At 34.9% G+C, this 18,256-nt stretch overlaps 1 protein-coding gene across 1 annotated transcript in view; it reads left to right on the forward strand.

Moving 5' to 3' along the window:
* Positions 1–1,389: 1,389 nt before the first annotated feature.
* LOC138699434 (transmembrane protein 229B-like) overlaps positions 1,390–18,256 on the forward strand; it is an 82,512-nt gene continuing 65,645 nt past the window's right edge. The window contains exon 1 of the mRNA XM_069825296.1: positions 1,390–1,520. The gene's annotated coding sequence lies outside the window, so the exon portion shown is untranslated. The remainder of the gene's footprint in view (positions 1,521–18,256) is intronic.

Consider the following 18,256-nt stretch of genomic DNA (forward strand, 5'->3'; position numbering starts at 1 on the left):
CATTTTTATTTAAATCTGTGTCTTACAGATCCGCATTACTTATTATGGAGTAAATATTTTATTAGGTATTAGAGGCTAATTAGTTTTTAACCCATTAATGCTCACAACTATTTTCGTTTCAATTTTCTACATTTGTTTCACATATACCTGATCTATGCATTGCTCATGTAATGAGAGAAATACTAAACAAAATTCTGTAGGCATCAGACAATTTCATGACAACTTTAGTTGCCACTGAGCACTAGAAAGACCATTTTTATGGCGTTTAAAATCTAGCTCACAGTGAGTAAATTATTATCTGATATATGGAACGAAATGCACACACTTTTTCAATTTGTAGTGCTCAATGGCAAATAAAATTTTCACATGATTTCACAACACTGTAAGACATATCCACAATAGAACATTGTCATAAACTAGCTTTAAAATAGTAAGTAAACATTCTGAAACGTATTTTAGTTAGATTTGAAATAATGAAGTAAGATTTAACAACAGTAATTAAATTTTAGTTTCATGTAGGCACACTCAAAATCACTACAGAATTTCGCGTCTGCACTTCACAACAATTGACTTTGAAATGAAGGATTAGTAGTAGTATTTATTTATTTAACCTGGTAGAGATAAGGCCGTCAGGCCTTCTCTGCCCCTCTACCAGGAGATTCCAACTACAATATCAACAATAAAATTACAATTAGTATTAAATTTACAATTACAATTACAAATAATATTACAGTTAGTATTAAATTTACAATTACAATAAAATCAAAGTACGAAAAGATTACCTGAATAATTAAAGCTAGATAATTTATCATAGAGAAACAAAGAATATTTTATATTTACTGAATTACAAATTAAATCTAGAATAACAAAATTGTATAGTGATGAAATTACTGAATATTGAAATATTTTGTGATAGATTAAAGAAACTATTTACAAGTAATCAATTACTGACCAAGTGCCTAGTAAGTTTTCGTTTGAATTCAATTTTATTTCGACAGTCCCTGATGCTAGCAGGTAGCAGGTAGATTGTGCCAGGGATGATGGGAACATATGTCTAGAAGAGCTCCCAACACAAAAAATAGTGTCAAACTAATATTATGTTTATTATTTTTTTTAAACAAACGGCATTTAAAGTTGCCATTGAGCACTAATGGGTTACGTATGCCGTTGACAACAATAACTTTTCTGTCACCACTATCACCTACAAAACTGTTAGTATTAGCTAAACAAATATCCCGCTTAGACACCCGTAAATTCGTTCCACGAGCACCCATACGACCTCTTACCATTAAAACATGAACTACAATCGATACATTCTCGGCAGAAACCGGTCAGGAGCGAAGTCTAGCGTCAGACTTGGTTAACGCAAAGGTGGCGACGAATACGAGGAAATATGGAACTAACCTAATAGTAAGTGTTGATCGCATATGACCGGATGACGAGAAAACAGTAAACATGGGGGCCAGCATACGAGTTCAACGCTGCCGGTGACTTCGGTGACGTTCTTCTAGCGACTAAAGGTAACAACTACCAACTGTGACATTCCTAAAATTCCAAAGAGATTAGAAAGGAAAGATGTACATAGCTGGTTTATCATAACACAGGGCACTAGTTGCATGTTTCTGGCTACTATATCGAAAGAAAAAGATCTTGGCAGCTTGCCAATAACTGTTTAGGATTTATTGTCAAGTTTTTGGTGTCCTTAACTAATGTCCATTAAAATTGTTGGCACTATGCTCGATCCACACTCAAAGTTTTTTTTATTCTCAGCATTTAGACATCTGAAACACTAAAATTATAATACATTATGAGTAGATTTTTAAAATGTGTACCAATTTATCTTTTAGCTTGACTTTTTTTACTGGCGAATTTGTTGGAATAAGAGGAGAAAAAGATGGTTGTTGCAGTATCACAAAGTTGCAGTCTCTCTCTCTTTCATTCAACCCAGCCGGTAGCAGCTTCCACCGTACTGCATCCCCCGCACAACCCTCCCCCGCCCCTGGTACTAGACTGCCACGCGCTACGTGGTAGTGGGGTAAATCAATAAATACCGAACACAGCTGAAACATCACAGGCCAGGTATGCAACCAGCACTCCTGTCAGACCACTGACCGGTACTAACCTTGGGAAGTGTCATCTGCAATTCACGATTATAATTTAATTCCCAAGGCATAAAGTTCCAGACGTGACTATGGATTTTAATGCGATATACAACCGAGTCCAAGTTGGTTCATTCGAAAGTTGTATCATTCTCAACGCAAACCTCTATGTCAAATTACTTACTTAGGCCTACTTACTTGCTTACTTACTTACTTACTGGCTTTTAAGGAACCCGAAGGTTCATTGCCGCCCTCACATAAGCCCGCCATTGATCCCTATCCTGAGCAAGATTAATCCAGTCTCTACCATCATATCCCACCTCCCTCAAATCCATTTTAATATTATCCTCCTATCTACATCTCGACCTCCCTAAAGGTCTTTTTCCCACCGGCCTCCCAACTAACACTCTATATGCATTTCTGGATTCGCCCATACGTGCTACATGCCCTGCCCATCTCAAACGTCTGGATTTAATGTCCCTAATTATGTCAGGTGAAGAATACAATGCGTGCAGTTCTGCGTTGTGTAACTTTTTCCATTCTCCTGTAACTTCATCCCTCTTAGCACCAAATATTTTCTTAAGAATCTTATTCTCAAACACGCTTAATCTGTCCCTGTCTCAAAGTGAGAGTCCAAGTTTCATAACCATAAAGAACAACCGGTAATATAACTGTTTCATAAATTCTAACTTTCAGATTTTTTGACAGCAGACTAGATGACAAAAGCTTCTCAACCGAATAATAACAGACATTTCCCATATTTATTCTGCGTTTAATTTCCTCCCGAGTGTCATTTACATTTGTTACTGTTGCTCCAAAATATTTGAATTTTTCCACCTCTTCGAAGGATAAATCTCCAATTTTTATATTTCCATTTCGTACAATATTCTGATCACGAGACATAATTATATACTTAGTCTTTTCGGGATTTACTTCCAACCCTATCTTATTACTTGCTTCAAGTAGAATTTCCGCGTTTTCCCTAATCGTTTGTGGATTTTCTCCTAACATATTCACGTCCAACCCCTTCATTACCACGGATAATAGAGGTTCTACTGTACAGTAAAACCTCAATGCGTTTATGGACTCTGTAGAAAAAAGACATAAGTGAGAAAAAAAGTATAACTGAAAAGGCATTTAATAATACCTTAAATAACATCTGAAGACTATACGGGAAGAACGAGTTAAATCGATGTCTTTACATCTATGATATGGTACTCAATTTATGACACATATTCTTCAAGAAAGTAAGATAATTTGTAGAAAATCTTAGCTGCTTAGAGCCAAAGCTAAGTGATATATTACATTTGAAATCCCAAACCAGAAAATTTTACGAAATTGACTTACCTACCATCTTGTTCCTACCATGTGATTATCATTTAATAACACGTGACTATTATAAAAATCAGTTATTTTTTAACTGTTTGATCATAAGGAATAAATCATGCCCTCAAAATGTGATAACTGTCCCATAACCTATTCAGTTACATCATGGTGTGTTACGAAGCGTTTCACTGTTTCTAAAGCAGTAATAGCGTCATTAAATGACACAAGATGGTTGTAGACAAGCAGGGGCAGTTCCAAATTCCCATGAATTTCAAAGCCGGTCGTATTTTAATAATGAACGCGTAGCTGTATTTTCCTGTTCATACATTTTCACTGCAAACCTAATTTCGAGCAAAATTGTCTTAAAACTTTTAAATGACGTTTAATATATCCCAGGGTTTAAAATACGAGCATATGAAAGTAAAAACGAACAAATGAAGAACGTATATCGGAAATAAATTACCCATGGAAACTAAAGGAATTTTGTTCGGACCTCATAAAAAAATAATAAGTGCGAAAAACGCAGAAATACGAAAGCTATAGTAGTTATTTCTCTTATAAGTGGCTTGAATTGACCATTATTTGTGAGCGAAATATTTATGACGTGTAATATACGTTTCATCTTACCCTAGTAATTATTGCAATAATTACTTTCTTCTTATTATAACTAATATTACCTAGAATCGTAATGAGGACAGATTACATCAGTCGTTTTCTTGTCTGTGGATGCCACAGCGTAAAGTGCAGTGCGTGTTCTGGTTTGCAGAATTTGATCAGTTACATGTGTTCAGTAACGAGTTTAATTAAGCCTCATTATAGGCAAAATTTTATCAATATCTTAAACACACAATTTTAAACATTCGTTAAATAACAATTAAAAATGGACTGCTCAGTCCCCATGACAACATTCCATGGCCTACATTATGTTCTACTACATTCACCTTCACCTTATGTAAGAAACAAAAAATTTAGAAAGAAATCGTTATGATCGATATAGAGTTCAGCGCTATTTTGTGTTTTTATTTAGAATAAAGACTTACTATTTTTTTGGCTCCTAATAATTTATTTAAGAGATTATGTCGTAAAGGTTCTCTTTTTGGCACAAACTTTACACTCGGGCAAAAATATAACTTTACGAATGTATGTATCATTCATTCATAGTGTTCTGCCCAAGGGCAGGTCTTTCACTGCAAAACCATCATTCTCCAATCTCTCCTATTTTCTGCCTTCCTCTTAGTCTCCGCATATAATCCATATATCTTAATGTCGTCTGTAATCTGGTATCTTCTTCTGCTCCGAACTCTTCTCCCGTTCACCATTCCTTCCAGTGCATCCTTCACTAGGCAATTTCTTCCCAGCCAGTGACCCAGCCATTTCTCTCTTCCTGATCAGTTTTGGCATCAATATGTGTCATACAATGTTTTCTTTTCTATGAAAGCACAAATTTACATTAAATAAATATTTCAAGTTGAAGAGGTTATAAGATCACGATGTCAAGACCGTCTAAACTCAGAACCATTAATAAGTAAGTATCCATGGAATGGCAGTCTGTTTTATTAATTTTCACGATTTCATAGCTGTCTAAATCGCCTAAATCAACAAAGCAGTTAGAAACAGTTGAATGATAAATCTTGTTGCTATGGGTACTGCATATAACTTCAGAATAATACGGACTAAATGTAAATATGAATGTTAAATTTGTTATTTATTTGTGTTACGTGTAATATTTAAGTAATGAAAGTCGAGGTAATGCATTAATTTCTTACTGAATGAAGTTTGTACACTGAATATTACATTTTCTTTGGCAGTGCGTAAAATGATTACTTACTTCTTGACGCCCTAGTGTTTTAAGGGTATACTGTATGTACGTGAACTTCCACAAATCTTATCAGAAAATGCAGGCTCCAGATTTCTAAAATTTTATAAGGAAATGAACTCACAATTGGAGAAAAATTATAAGGTACCACAACAAGACTTATTAGAACTTAAATATCTCATAAAAGTATAAAAAAAGGTTACTAACAATATTTTTAAGAATTCACTTTTTACTTCTAATTAAATTTTCACACATAATATTTCATAACTCCACAACCATTAGAGATAGAATTCTGAAATTTTGTACACTGATTTAAGATGCATTTATTCAAAGAGTAGGCGACAATAATGCCCATTTCTTTGAAAATAGTAAAATTAGATCTCAAAACGTTATGTAGATGTTAATATATTTTATATAGAACAACACTACATGTCTGAGAGTAGTCTACTTTTCAGAAATAAGTGTTTATTACATGCAGGAAAAATATTAAAGATGTCGGAGACACCATAACAATGTTAGGTTACCAAAAGATGTAACTGCAGAACTTCCCCCCCCCCCATACTCTGATAAAACTGATCTGAAAAATATTATTAGTAACTTTATTATACTTTTATCAGATATTTAAGTTCTAATAAGTCTTGTTGTGGTACCTTGTAATTTTTGTCCAATTATGAGTTAATTTTCTTACAATATTTTAGAAATTTAGAGCCTGCATTTTCTGACAATATTTGTGGTCCTTCACGTGCATATACCTTAAAGGCTCACTTTAGGCACTGATAACAATGGGTAAAATTCAGGTTTACGCATTATCTTAGAAAAAAAATATAATAGGCCTATTTCACGTTTATGATTCCCGGTTAAATTAAGTTGTAGACACTGAACAGGAACAAAATCAGTCCAACAGTTCCTGAAAAATGGCTGTACACAGAAGACAGAAGGAGAGACGGCAAGGTGAAAACAATTTTTTCCGTTACCGGAGAAGCTGAAAGCTTGAATTTTAGCAGCAATCTCGCAATTATTTTTTGCAGTATAACAACATTTTTATACTTCGTGTAATTGAGAAAGCAAAAGGAATTTCACACATAACAGAAGCAGAAAAAATACTGTTATTCACACATTCTAAGAATGCTAACAGACAGACTACTTAAAATAATAATAAATTACAGATCAGACAAAATGCAGATGTCGGACGAGCTCTAACTAGATTGAAAGGGTGAATTCGCTTCAGTTGAGATCAGGCCAAGAAGCCTTAACCCGTCAGATGATGAGATATATCATGAAAAATGTTACATACAACTGTTACGTAAAGTGATTCTTTCTTTTTCTAAAGTGTTTAATGTTGTTGACTTTTTAACAGCTTCTGAACAGAAAGTGACTTTCTAATTTTATCTGTAACCGCCAAAAATTTCCTTCTCTAACATCCTAATCACCTCTCGTTATGCGTGAACATCCTACTTGGATCCATCCTGTTAGAATATCTCATTCTAATCTGCGTTATCGCCTGAATGGCCACATTTCTAACTTTTCCCACTTTTGTTCTTTATGTAAACTACAGCACACATAACTTTTACCTGAAATAGCTTATATTTAATATAAATATCTACTTTTTTTAGTTATTTCTGTATCTTTTATCATGCAGTAATTTCTTAGGATTGCAATTGTAATTACAAATACAGTATCATAAGTAATGTCGGTTTTGGAGCAAAATTTTACAGTAGTTGCAATGTGTTATGACAAGAAACTGATCCAATCTTCAAAGTAAAGACCATTAGATTCTATGATCTTGAGCCATCTTTCAGCGAGGTTTTTCATCCCGCAACAATTTTTCACTTTTTTTTCTGAAAAATCGGTGATACCCATTTCAACAGGTTTCAAATTTTAGAAATTTCTTTCACACAGGAAATGGGGTCATGGATAGAAACAATGATAGATCTTCCAGGACGTTGTAAATCTTTGATGTCTCCCTGTCAATTATTGAAACGCTGGTACTATCGTTATGCTACATTCTCACTAACGACACCTTCAGCCTCGCTTTCACATTTTTTCTAACGCCGCGATAGCAGCTTTAGAATCTTGTTTCCAATAGTGCTTTAGAAGGATTCTAATCTCATACTTTATCACCCTCATTTTATAATCTTTGAAAGGTAACAATTGCCACATACAATAAGCACCGTGGTATCCTGTAAATTGCATTGTCCAACTAAAAAATAAACTTAAAAAATAAACAGCAAACTTAAAAAAACCGACAATACATATGTGACGACCTAACAACATTGCTTATTTAACGACTTTTATCAATGGCGAGCTAACTAACGTTGATGAAACTGGCGATAGTGAGATGTTATTTGAGAATATGATTTCGAGGATTCGTCTTACAGTTGAGGAAATCTAGGTAAAATTCAATCAGGTAATCAGTCTAATCGGGATTTGATCCCAGGCCAGGATCAGCATCGGATCAGTGGGAAAACGCATTACCGCTTGAGCTACATAATTTGATGTCATTTTTGTTTGTAATACCGAATTGTAACACGAAAAGATACCTAAGACAAAACCTTCAAGGGAACAAAATATCTTATATCTCTCGTGTGTCTCTTGGGATGTAACGGCTAGTAGTCGTTCCTTCCTCATCAATAAGTAATGATATCATCTTTGCATGTCTGCGAACAGTCCAAATTTAGAATTCAAACATTGATTGAAATCCTTCAGCGCCATTCCTGAACGGCAACTTTTCCGACCTCACTATCATGCAAGAATGCTAAATACTGATTCTAGGTCCACTGATAGGCAAAGCATTTGTCGCATAACATCTGTAGATATACATTCTCGGTTCAAAAATTTTTCGGAATATAATTTTTTCGCCGAAATTAATAATGTTATGTGGTTTATTTTTGTTTCTGGTGTTGGCATCATTCATGACGTCACTTCCGCAGACGTTTCATGATTATAGTCATTGTTGTTATGTTTGTGGCAACTAGCAGTTGTTATTTGTGTGATTTATGATCCCAATTAGAAACAACAACAACCAAATTTCTTGGCTTAAAAATCGATAATGTGTTAAATTGGAAAAATCATATTAAAGAAATTACCCCCAAACTAAATTCAGCTTGTTTTGCTATTAGATCTATGCAAAAGATAGTAAATATCAATACCTTAAAAACAATATACTTTGCATACTTCCACTCGGTAATGAGTTTTGGAATAATATTCTGGGGAAATTCCACAGATAGTAACAGTATATTTCTATTACAAAAAAGAGTAATTAGAATAATAGTAGGTGCCAAATCTAGGGAATCGTGTAGGACTACTTTAAAAAAACTACAAATAATGCCCATGGCTTGTTAGTATATCTTTTCATTAATAACCTTCCTCGTATGTAATCGTGAAAACTTTGAAACTAATTCAACAGTTCATAGCATAAATACACGTCAAAAAATGACTTTCATACTCCATCGGCAAGTCTATCGTGCTATCAAAAAGGAGTGCGTTATATGGCAGTAAAAATTTTTAATAGCCTCCCTATCGATATAAAAATGAAACTCAAAACATAAAATTATTTAGGGCCAAATTAAAGAAGTACCTAATTTCTCACGCCTTCTATTCTGTAGGTGAATTCATGACATTCAATAACACTTCATGAAATTGATACCAAAACTTTGTGTTGTACTAGTAGACTATATTGTAAATCTCGTCTGTATCCTATTTCATCTAGACTGTGACTATAAATTAAGACTCCGGTTGACAATCAGAAAAAACGTTTACGTTAGGCACAGACCTGTGTGTTTTTTTTTTCATTACTGCTTCACCATAAGCTCCTTCAGGCATTCTTAATGTATCTGACGGAAATTTATGTAAAAAAAAAAAACAAATTTTGATATTTGCGCGTTGCTATGCGTTACTATGTATCCCACATTCTGAAATGTGAAGGACGAATTCCACACAAACAACAAAAGCCAATTGCCAAACAACAATGACTATGATCATGAAACTTCTGTGGAAGTGACGTCATGAATAATGCCAACACCAGAAACAGAAATATAGCACATTACAATATCCTAAAACCAACAGTGTACAATAATACGAATCAAATTCACGACATGACACTCACTGTCAATGTATTTCCGTGTGTTATATCATACAGAACTGTATATAGTAATCATATCATGTCACGTGGCGTATATTGTGATAGGACGGAAATGTAGAATAACGCACTTAACATTTCTCACACCAAGCGGAGTACATGTGCACTGGAGTCACACTATTTCTTTAATGAAACATCGTGTTTTATTGTACAGGATCCGGCAGAGGAACTGGTGATTGTAGTTAGTTTTACGACGCTGTATCAGCATCTCAGGTTATTTCGCGTCTGAATGAAATGAAGATGATAATGCCGATAAAATGAGTCAGGGGTCCAGCACCGATAGGTACCCAGCATTTGCTTGTATTGGGTTGAAGTAAAACCCCGGAAAAAAAAAAACCTCAACGAGGTAACTTGCCCCGACCGGGATTCGAATCTACTTTGTTTTGTTCTTTAAATGTGCAGAAATTTGATCCGAACTAATGTAACTTTTCGTTTTGAAAAATAACTTCAAAATGTAACATTTCTTCGGATCAAATTTGTGCACATTTAAAGGAAAAAAACTAAAATTCTTTCAATAATTTATTAATTACCATAATACACTGTTCTATTAAATTGGCTGAACATATTGGGGATTAAATTAAAGTCTTTCCCACACACGCTATGAAATGTTTCACATAAAACAATTTTTATCTCGAAAGGGAAGCAACAACGAGCAAAATTGTATTAAACTTTCTTGTTTGAAATATCTCAAATACCTTACTTACTTATGGCTTTTTAGGAACCCGGAGGTTCATTGCCGCCCTCACATAAGCCCGCCATCGGTCCCTATTCTGTGCAAGATTAATCCAGTCTCTATTATCATATCCCATCTCCCTCAAATCCATATTAATATCATCCTCCCATCTACGTCTCGGTCTCCTCAAAGGTCTTTTCCCCTCCGGCCTCCCAACTAACACTCTATATGCATTTCTGGATTCACCCATACGTGCTACATGCCCTGCCCATCTCAAACGTCTGAATTTAATGTTCCTAATTATGTCAGGTGAAGAATACAATGCGTGCAGTTCTGTGTTGTGTAACTTTCTCCATTTTCCTGTAACTTCATCCCGCTTAGCCCCAAATATTTTCCTAAGAACCTTATTCTCAAACATTCTTAATCTCTGTTCCTCTCTCAAAGTGAGAGTCCAAGTTTCACAACCATACAAACAACCGGTAATATAACTGTTTTATAAATTCTAACTTTCAGACTTTTTGATAGCAGACTAGAAGACAAAAGCTTCTCAACCGAATAATAACACGCATTTCCCATATTTATTCTGCGTTTAATTTCCTCCCGAGTGTCATTTGTTACTGCTGCTCCAAGATATTTGAGTTTTTCCACCTCTTCGAAGGATAAATCTCCAATCTTTATGTTTCCATTTCGTACAAAATTCTGGTCAAGAGACATAATCATATACTTTGTCTTCTCAGGAATTACTTTCAAACCTATCTCTTTACTTGCTTCCAGTAAAATTCCCGTGTTTTCCCTAATCGTTTGTGGATTTTCTCCTAACATGTTCACGTCATCCGCATAGACTAGCAGCTGATGTAACCCGTTCAATTCCTGAACTTATCCTGGACTTTCCTAATGGCATATTCTAGAGCGAAGTTAAAAAGTAAAGGTGATAGTACATCTCCTTGCTTTAGCCCGCAGTGAATTGGAAAAGCATCAGACAGAAGCTGGTCTATACGGACTACCTCAAATACCCCCTGAAATAAATAACACTACTTACGGTTCACCGTGTATTATATCGTTTCATAAGAAGACTTGTAGATAATGAATATGAATAAAATCCGTCCATTATTTCAAAGAAAAATTGCTCTCTATAGCAGAAGAAGAGATAGATAGCAAGCAATGTTGAAATGGATATTTCCGTGAAAATTCTAAATCCGTTAGTACAAGCTTCGTATAAAAAGAAAGTAGGCTTAAGAATCAAGAAACAAGTCGTCACTTCCCACACATTACACGTCACCGGTAATGTCACGCCACTGTATTCAGTAGTCTGCTAAAAGTCATATTTAGAAGTTGCTAAACGATTCTCACCAATCATATTAGTCTAGAAACTTTTAATGCGGTTACCTAGCAACTAGGAAAGTCTTTATGAAGGAAGACGATGTGGCATTACGTAACATTAAAGTAAAAGTCGAATTCTATACATAGCTCAAATACAGAAACGTATACCCAGGTCATTTTACATTCTATAAGTTCTGTAGTCTATGTAGGAAGGTATTCTACCGTGAAATGGAGACGGGATATCTTGAAACCAAACACCGGTCAACAAATACACTACCTCATAACGCGTCTAGAATTACTATTTCGCATTTTGATTTAATTATGCCGTGATGTAATAAACGGAAAGTAAAAAGGCGAATCTTTCGCAGTGTGTAATGAAAGCAAATGCGGGTTTTTAGTTCGTCCAGAGTATGAATGCTTGTTGTTAACGTGTCTTCCAGTCTGACGAAGAGATTCTGACTTATGTCCAGTCCAAATCATAGACTACATTTCAAAGGGCTACATACACTTCCAACCTTTAAAAATGTACTTGTGTTTTATAAATTTTATTCCTCCGTAATTCCAATCATTAAGCCATATTTTAATGATATTTTATAGTATACTTAGGCCTAAAATTGCTCTTAGATTTATAAGAGAATATATTTACCTACATAAAAAGTCTGATTTGTAATATGTAGCTAGTCGGTGATGTATGCAATGGAGGGGGAAAGGATCTCGCCATCCTACCCCCTATACTTTCTGGCTTAGTTGTCTCATAAATTCATAATTGTCTCTGATAAGATTCAACCTTTCTTCGGACTACAACTCCTTTTAATTTCTGTGAATAATGAGTTAAATATTGAGATACAGTTTGTTCATCTTACTAAAAATAAAATGACCGTGCGAAATTTCTTATATTTAAGCAATTTTCAAAAATGTACTCGTAGTTTAATGCATATATTAAATCAATTTCATAGACATTTTAAAATTTTTTCAATCTATAAAAAAAAAGATTTCATATTAAATTTATACAAGAAAAATGGAAAATTAATTTTCTTGCCACTCAAAGGTATAGCCTATATACCACGTTGAAAATTATACAAAATTTATATTTATACCAAATGTATTGTAAACCTCTATTTTTTATGTTTTCGTACACACTACTGATTAAGAAATGAGTTTCTGTACCCGTAGACCTATACTTTACGTTATTACAGCCCTAATCTAAACCTCTTTCAACAAAAATTTTAAGATTATCTATAGATAATATATCCACTTGTGCTTAGGAAAATATTTGGGGCTAAGAGGGATGAAGTTACAGGAGAATGGAGAAAGTTACACAACGCAGAACTACAGGCATTTAATTCTTCACCTGACATAATTAGGAACATTAAATCCAGACGTTTGAGATGGGCAGGACATGTAGCACGTATGGACGAACCCAGAAATGTATATAGAGTGTTAGTTGGAAGACCTGAGGGGAAAAATACCTTTGGGGAGGGCGAGAGGTAGATGGCAGGATAATATTAAAAAGGACTTGAGGGAGGTGGGATATGATGCCAAGGACTGGGTTAATATTATTCAAGATAGGGACCAATGACGGGCTTATATGAGAGCGGTAATGAACCTCCGGATTCTTTAAAAGCCATTTGTAAGTAAGTAAGATATTTACTTGGATTACTTTATAATATTAAGCTATAGCAACAAGCAGTGACCCGAGTGCTTTCAGAAATTATTCACAGATCGCTTAATCTATACTTTTGTCATTTACTGAAATATTGCTATCTATCTTACTTACTTACCTACTTACTGGCTTTTAAGGAACCCGGAGGTTCATTGCCGCCCTCACATAAGCCCGCCATCGGTCCCTATCCTGAGCAAGATTAATCCATTCTCTATCATCATATCCCACCTCCCTCAAATCCATTTTAATATTATCCTCCTATCTACGTCTCGGCCTCCCTAAAGGTCTTTTTCCCTCCGGCCTCCCAACTAACACTCTATATGCATTTCTGAATTCGCCCATATGTGCTACATGCCCTGTCCATCTCAAACGTCTGATTTAATGTTCCTAATTATGTCAGGTGAAGAATACAATGCGTGTAGTTCTTTGTTGTGTAACTTTCTCCATTCTCCTGTAACTTCATCCCTCTTAGCCCCAAATATTTTCCTAAGCATCTTATTCTTAGTCCAACAGCCTTAATAATTAATAATCCAAAAACGTAGTATTTTTGTGAAAATGTCGAAATTATATGATGTTCAGATGTTAAATATGTTCATTGTTTCCTTAACGATACAGTGGGTCGTGATATTCCGAGATGACGTGCTAGCAAATGTAAGTAGTAAATATCTTAATTTATAATATAATCTGTTTCTATATTTTATAAATTAATTATTAATTTAATCCCAGAAGATTCTTATTCAAATACCACAACAGTTCCTATCTGGTAGTTAATTCACTAAATCAAAGTACCTAGTTCAAAATAAAATGTTACTTACTTACTTACTTACTTACTTACTGGCTTTTAAGGAACCCGAAGGTTCACTGCCGCCCTCACATAAGCCCGCCAGCGGTCCCTATCCTGTGCAAGATTAATCCAGTCTCTATCATCATATCCCACCGCCCTCAAATCCATTTTAATATTATCCTCTCATCTACGTCTCGGCCTCCCCAAAGGTCTTTTTCCCTCCGGTCTCCCAACTAACACTCTATATGCATTTCTGGATTCGCCCATACGTGCTACATGCCCTGCCCATTTCAAACGTCTGAATTTAATGTTCCTAATTATGTCAGGTGAAGAATACAATGCGTGCAGTTCTGTGTTGTGTAACTTTCTCCATTCTCCTGTAACTTCATCCCTCTTAGCCCCAAATATTTTCCTAAGCACCTTATTCTCAAACACCAAACACCCTTAACCTATGTTCCTCTCTCAAAGTGAGAGTCCAAGTAATATTGCTATCTAGCAGTATGTATTTCGAGAAAACGTAAGTAATTATGATATAATTTATATAATGATGGAATAACTGACCTCTATTTATAAGCAGAAGTCGTACAAGTAACAATATGATTTAAGAATGACAAGGCAGTACATGTACTAATCCCAGCTACTATATCCGAGAAGTCAAGTCTTCCATTATTGATAAATTCGTCTGTAAGTTAAAGTTGCGTGTAACACAAGGTCGTAGACTTTAGTTCATTCTAGACTATGAATGTCAATACGCTTTCTTGTGTTTTATTATACACTTTTCGCTAGTATAAATTTAGTAAAGATCTAAATTTAATTTCTACAATAACCTGAATTAATGTTGCGCTTGAATTTGGTAAGGTAAGGTAATAACTGCCTCCCATTGGAGGTAGCCAAAGTATACTCTCCTACATGAATTTTGCAATATTAAATGTTTACATAAATTTTGTAGAAAGAAAATTAAAATAAACATATGTGAATAGAAAGTGAATAAAAAAAATTAAACAGAGTGAATATGATGACTCAGAATTTGGCAAGAGCGTTTCAAAACTGAAGTTATGTCAGCAGTAAGTGTCTGTGGTAGTTCAAAAGTCTTCCTGAAGCGTTCAAAGAACTTGGGAATCACACCACACCTCCAATAAGAAGACCAATCACCTCAATAGACAATTCTTCTAGTTATTAACAACTTTTAGAATCCAACAAAATTTATTATTAAGGGTAATTATATTTTTTAATTGGGGGTGCAATTTTTGCAGGCAGAAATTGTATGCTTCGCGGTAAAAATGTATTCCTTATTTCTCTCTCTCTCTATTTATTTCTCCCCCCTTTCCCCCTCATAAATATTTATTATAAAATGTAATTTTGCTATTATTTCGCAGAAACAAATAGATTTCGCATCTTCTACTAAATTTCGCATATTATTGTGCTGTCAAAAAGTCTGAAAGTTAGAATTTATAAAACAGTTATATTCAGCGTATTCCGATTCTCACCGGTCCGGTGGCATCAATGACGTCACGTTGCAACGAAAATAAGGAACAAAACTGCTGGAAGAATCGATGCTGTCATGGCGACTGTGTAAGTGGTTATCTGTGCTACGCTAGCAAAATTTTGCGAAATTTCCGTACTGCCATCTCGTTCAAATAAAAGAGATCATAAACAACTTATTTCTTGAACCGGTAATAATAACTGGTCCGTTGACATGTTCGCTCATAAGCCATTAACATATTGTTTTTACGTTCTGCTCATTACAAACAATACAGCAGAACTAAAGCAGGACACACAGTCATGACACAACAGTGCACGATGTCATTCGTCTGCTAATTCCCGCCCTATACAAGAACCAATCAGATTCACTGATGGCGGCTGATGGAGCCTTCCACTACCTCTGCAAGTTGATGGCACCGGTGCGACACCGGTGGAGCATCAATGACGTCATCGGTGGAATTCGGAACACCGTGATGCCATCGGATTGCTCACCGGTGAGATTCGGAATACGCTCAATACCGGTTGTTCTGTATGGTTGTGAAACTTGGACTCTCACTTTGAGAGAGGAGCATAGGTTAAGGGGGTTTGAGAATAAGGTGCTTAGGAAAATATTTGGGGCCAAGAGGGATGAAGTTACAGGAGAATGGAGAAAGTTACACAACACAGAACTGCACGCATTGTATTCTTCACCTGACATAATTAGGAACATTAAAACCAGACGTTTGCGATGGGCAGGGCATGTAGCACGTATGGGCGAATTCAGATATGCATATAGAGTGTTAGTTGGGAGGCCGGAGGGAAAAAGACCTTTAGGGAGGCCGAGACGTAGATGGGAAGATAATATTAAAATGGATTTGAGGGAGGTGGGATATGATGATAGAGAATGGATTAATCTTGCTCAAGATAGGGACCAATGGCGGGCTTATGTGAGGGCGGCAATGAATCTCCGACTTTCTTAAAAGCCAGTAAGTAGGTAGTATTGCTACAGTAATTGTATTGTATTGTATTTATTAACATTCCATGGTACTGCCATATAACGCACTCCTTTTTGATAGCACGATCAACTTGCCGATGGAGAATGAAAGTTATTTTTTGACGTGTATTTATGCTATGAACTGTTTAATTAGTTACAAAGTTTTCACGATTGCATATGAGGAATATTATTAATGAAAAGATATACTGACAAGCCATGGGCATTATTTGTAGGTTTTGAAAATATTCCTACAAGATTCCCTAGATTTGGCACCTACAATAAATTCTAATACATACTACTTATCGTTCCTTTAAAAACAATATTAGTTATTTTAATAGAATTTGAGCACATTCGCATTCATCGTGATTACGAAAATCTACCATCTCTAATGATGAAAATTCTACATATTAAGCAAACAATTAACTTTTGTCCCATTTCAAATTAAAATGTCCAAAATTATACCAAGACTTGCTTCTTTGACTTATGTAAAGACAAAACTAATTCTTAGTTCTTAGCCCCAGTTATTTCACAGACCAGCAACTTTCATTCTTAATCTCAAGCACTGCTACAACTTTGACATGCCCATTTGTTACATAAATTTGTAAGTAGGCATTTATCTCAGCACCCTACGAACACATAAATTTTAATCCGTGTCTGTAAGTGTCGTGTATAACTATATTTATGAGGTAAGTTTGTGCAGCACCAAATGCTTGCCATTATTATCTAGCCGTGTATAATTGTGATACATTCAGGAGCAACTACGTTACTAGGCAACTTAAAGAAAGACATTCATTTTATACAACTAAAAGACTTCCGCTGCACGCAAAACAAATTTCGTACGTTCTATACGACATTTTGTCACGCACAGAAACTTACCAACGAGGACCTAAAACAGTTCTGGCCGATTCCGCCAACTGTACGTAATAAAAAAGCCATGTTTAGAAAAACTAAATGCGAAAAAGTGACAGGAGATAGGATTCATGTAATTGCGTCTGTTCTCGTTTGGGTGTTATTAAGATATTTAGATTTTTAACAAATTGGTATCTATTTACAAGGATTTATTTTGTTAAGTTTATTTTACACACGCTTTAACATCTGTGGTCATATCGCGTGCTGGGATCTGTGTGTATACCAGTAGGCCGTTATTAATATTCTATGTATGTGTATTTATTTACACTCCAAGTGGGCAAGCACCCGGTGGCAGTGGTATACACAATATGAACAATACACAATAAAATGATAAGCAATACACAATACAATTATACAATACACAATACAATTATATACACAATACAATAAGAATACACAATACAATTGAACACAATAATTACAATTAATAATAATGCATAAAATAACCTAATTAATAAGTGAACCTAATTTTACAATACAACCTACATATGTATAGGCCCTACATAATTTTCGCATTGGTACTGATAATAATCTTTCACTTTACTCTCATCTTACTCACTGTAGTGGCAATATGACACATTTCAACTGACACTATAGAACACATTTCATTGACACTATAAATTATCACTGATCGGAACTATTCACTGCACTGTAAAACCATAACTTCACTGACTCACCTCGCTTCACTGATGCAACACTTCAAATAAGACAAATAATTACACCCTTAATACATAGTTATATACAGAACTACATTTAAGCTAAACATTTCTAGTCTAAGACCCTCTCACACGCTATTTTTAAATAATTTACAATTCAAACTCAAGGGAGTAACTTGTCAGGCTAAATAAATACATGTCATCTTAAAAAATTAAATGTAAAATAACACCTTCATTTTAATTTGCACTTTATACACAACTTTTTAAGTTATTCTTGAATCTCCTTAAGGAAGGACAGCCCTCAAAGACCGCTGCAGGTAGGTCATTCCAATCATTTATAGTTCTAACCAATCATTTATAGTTCTAAACGATCATTTATAGTTCTATCCAATCATTTATAGTTCTAAAATCATTTAT

Source organism: Periplaneta americana, chromosome 5, assembly GCF_040183065.1.
Source record: "Periplaneta americana isolate PAMFEO1 chromosome 5, P.americana_PAMFEO1_priV1, whole genome shotgun sequence".
NCBI classification, from domain to species: Eukaryota; Metazoa; Arthropoda; class Insecta; order Blattodea; family Blattidae; genus Periplaneta; species Periplaneta americana.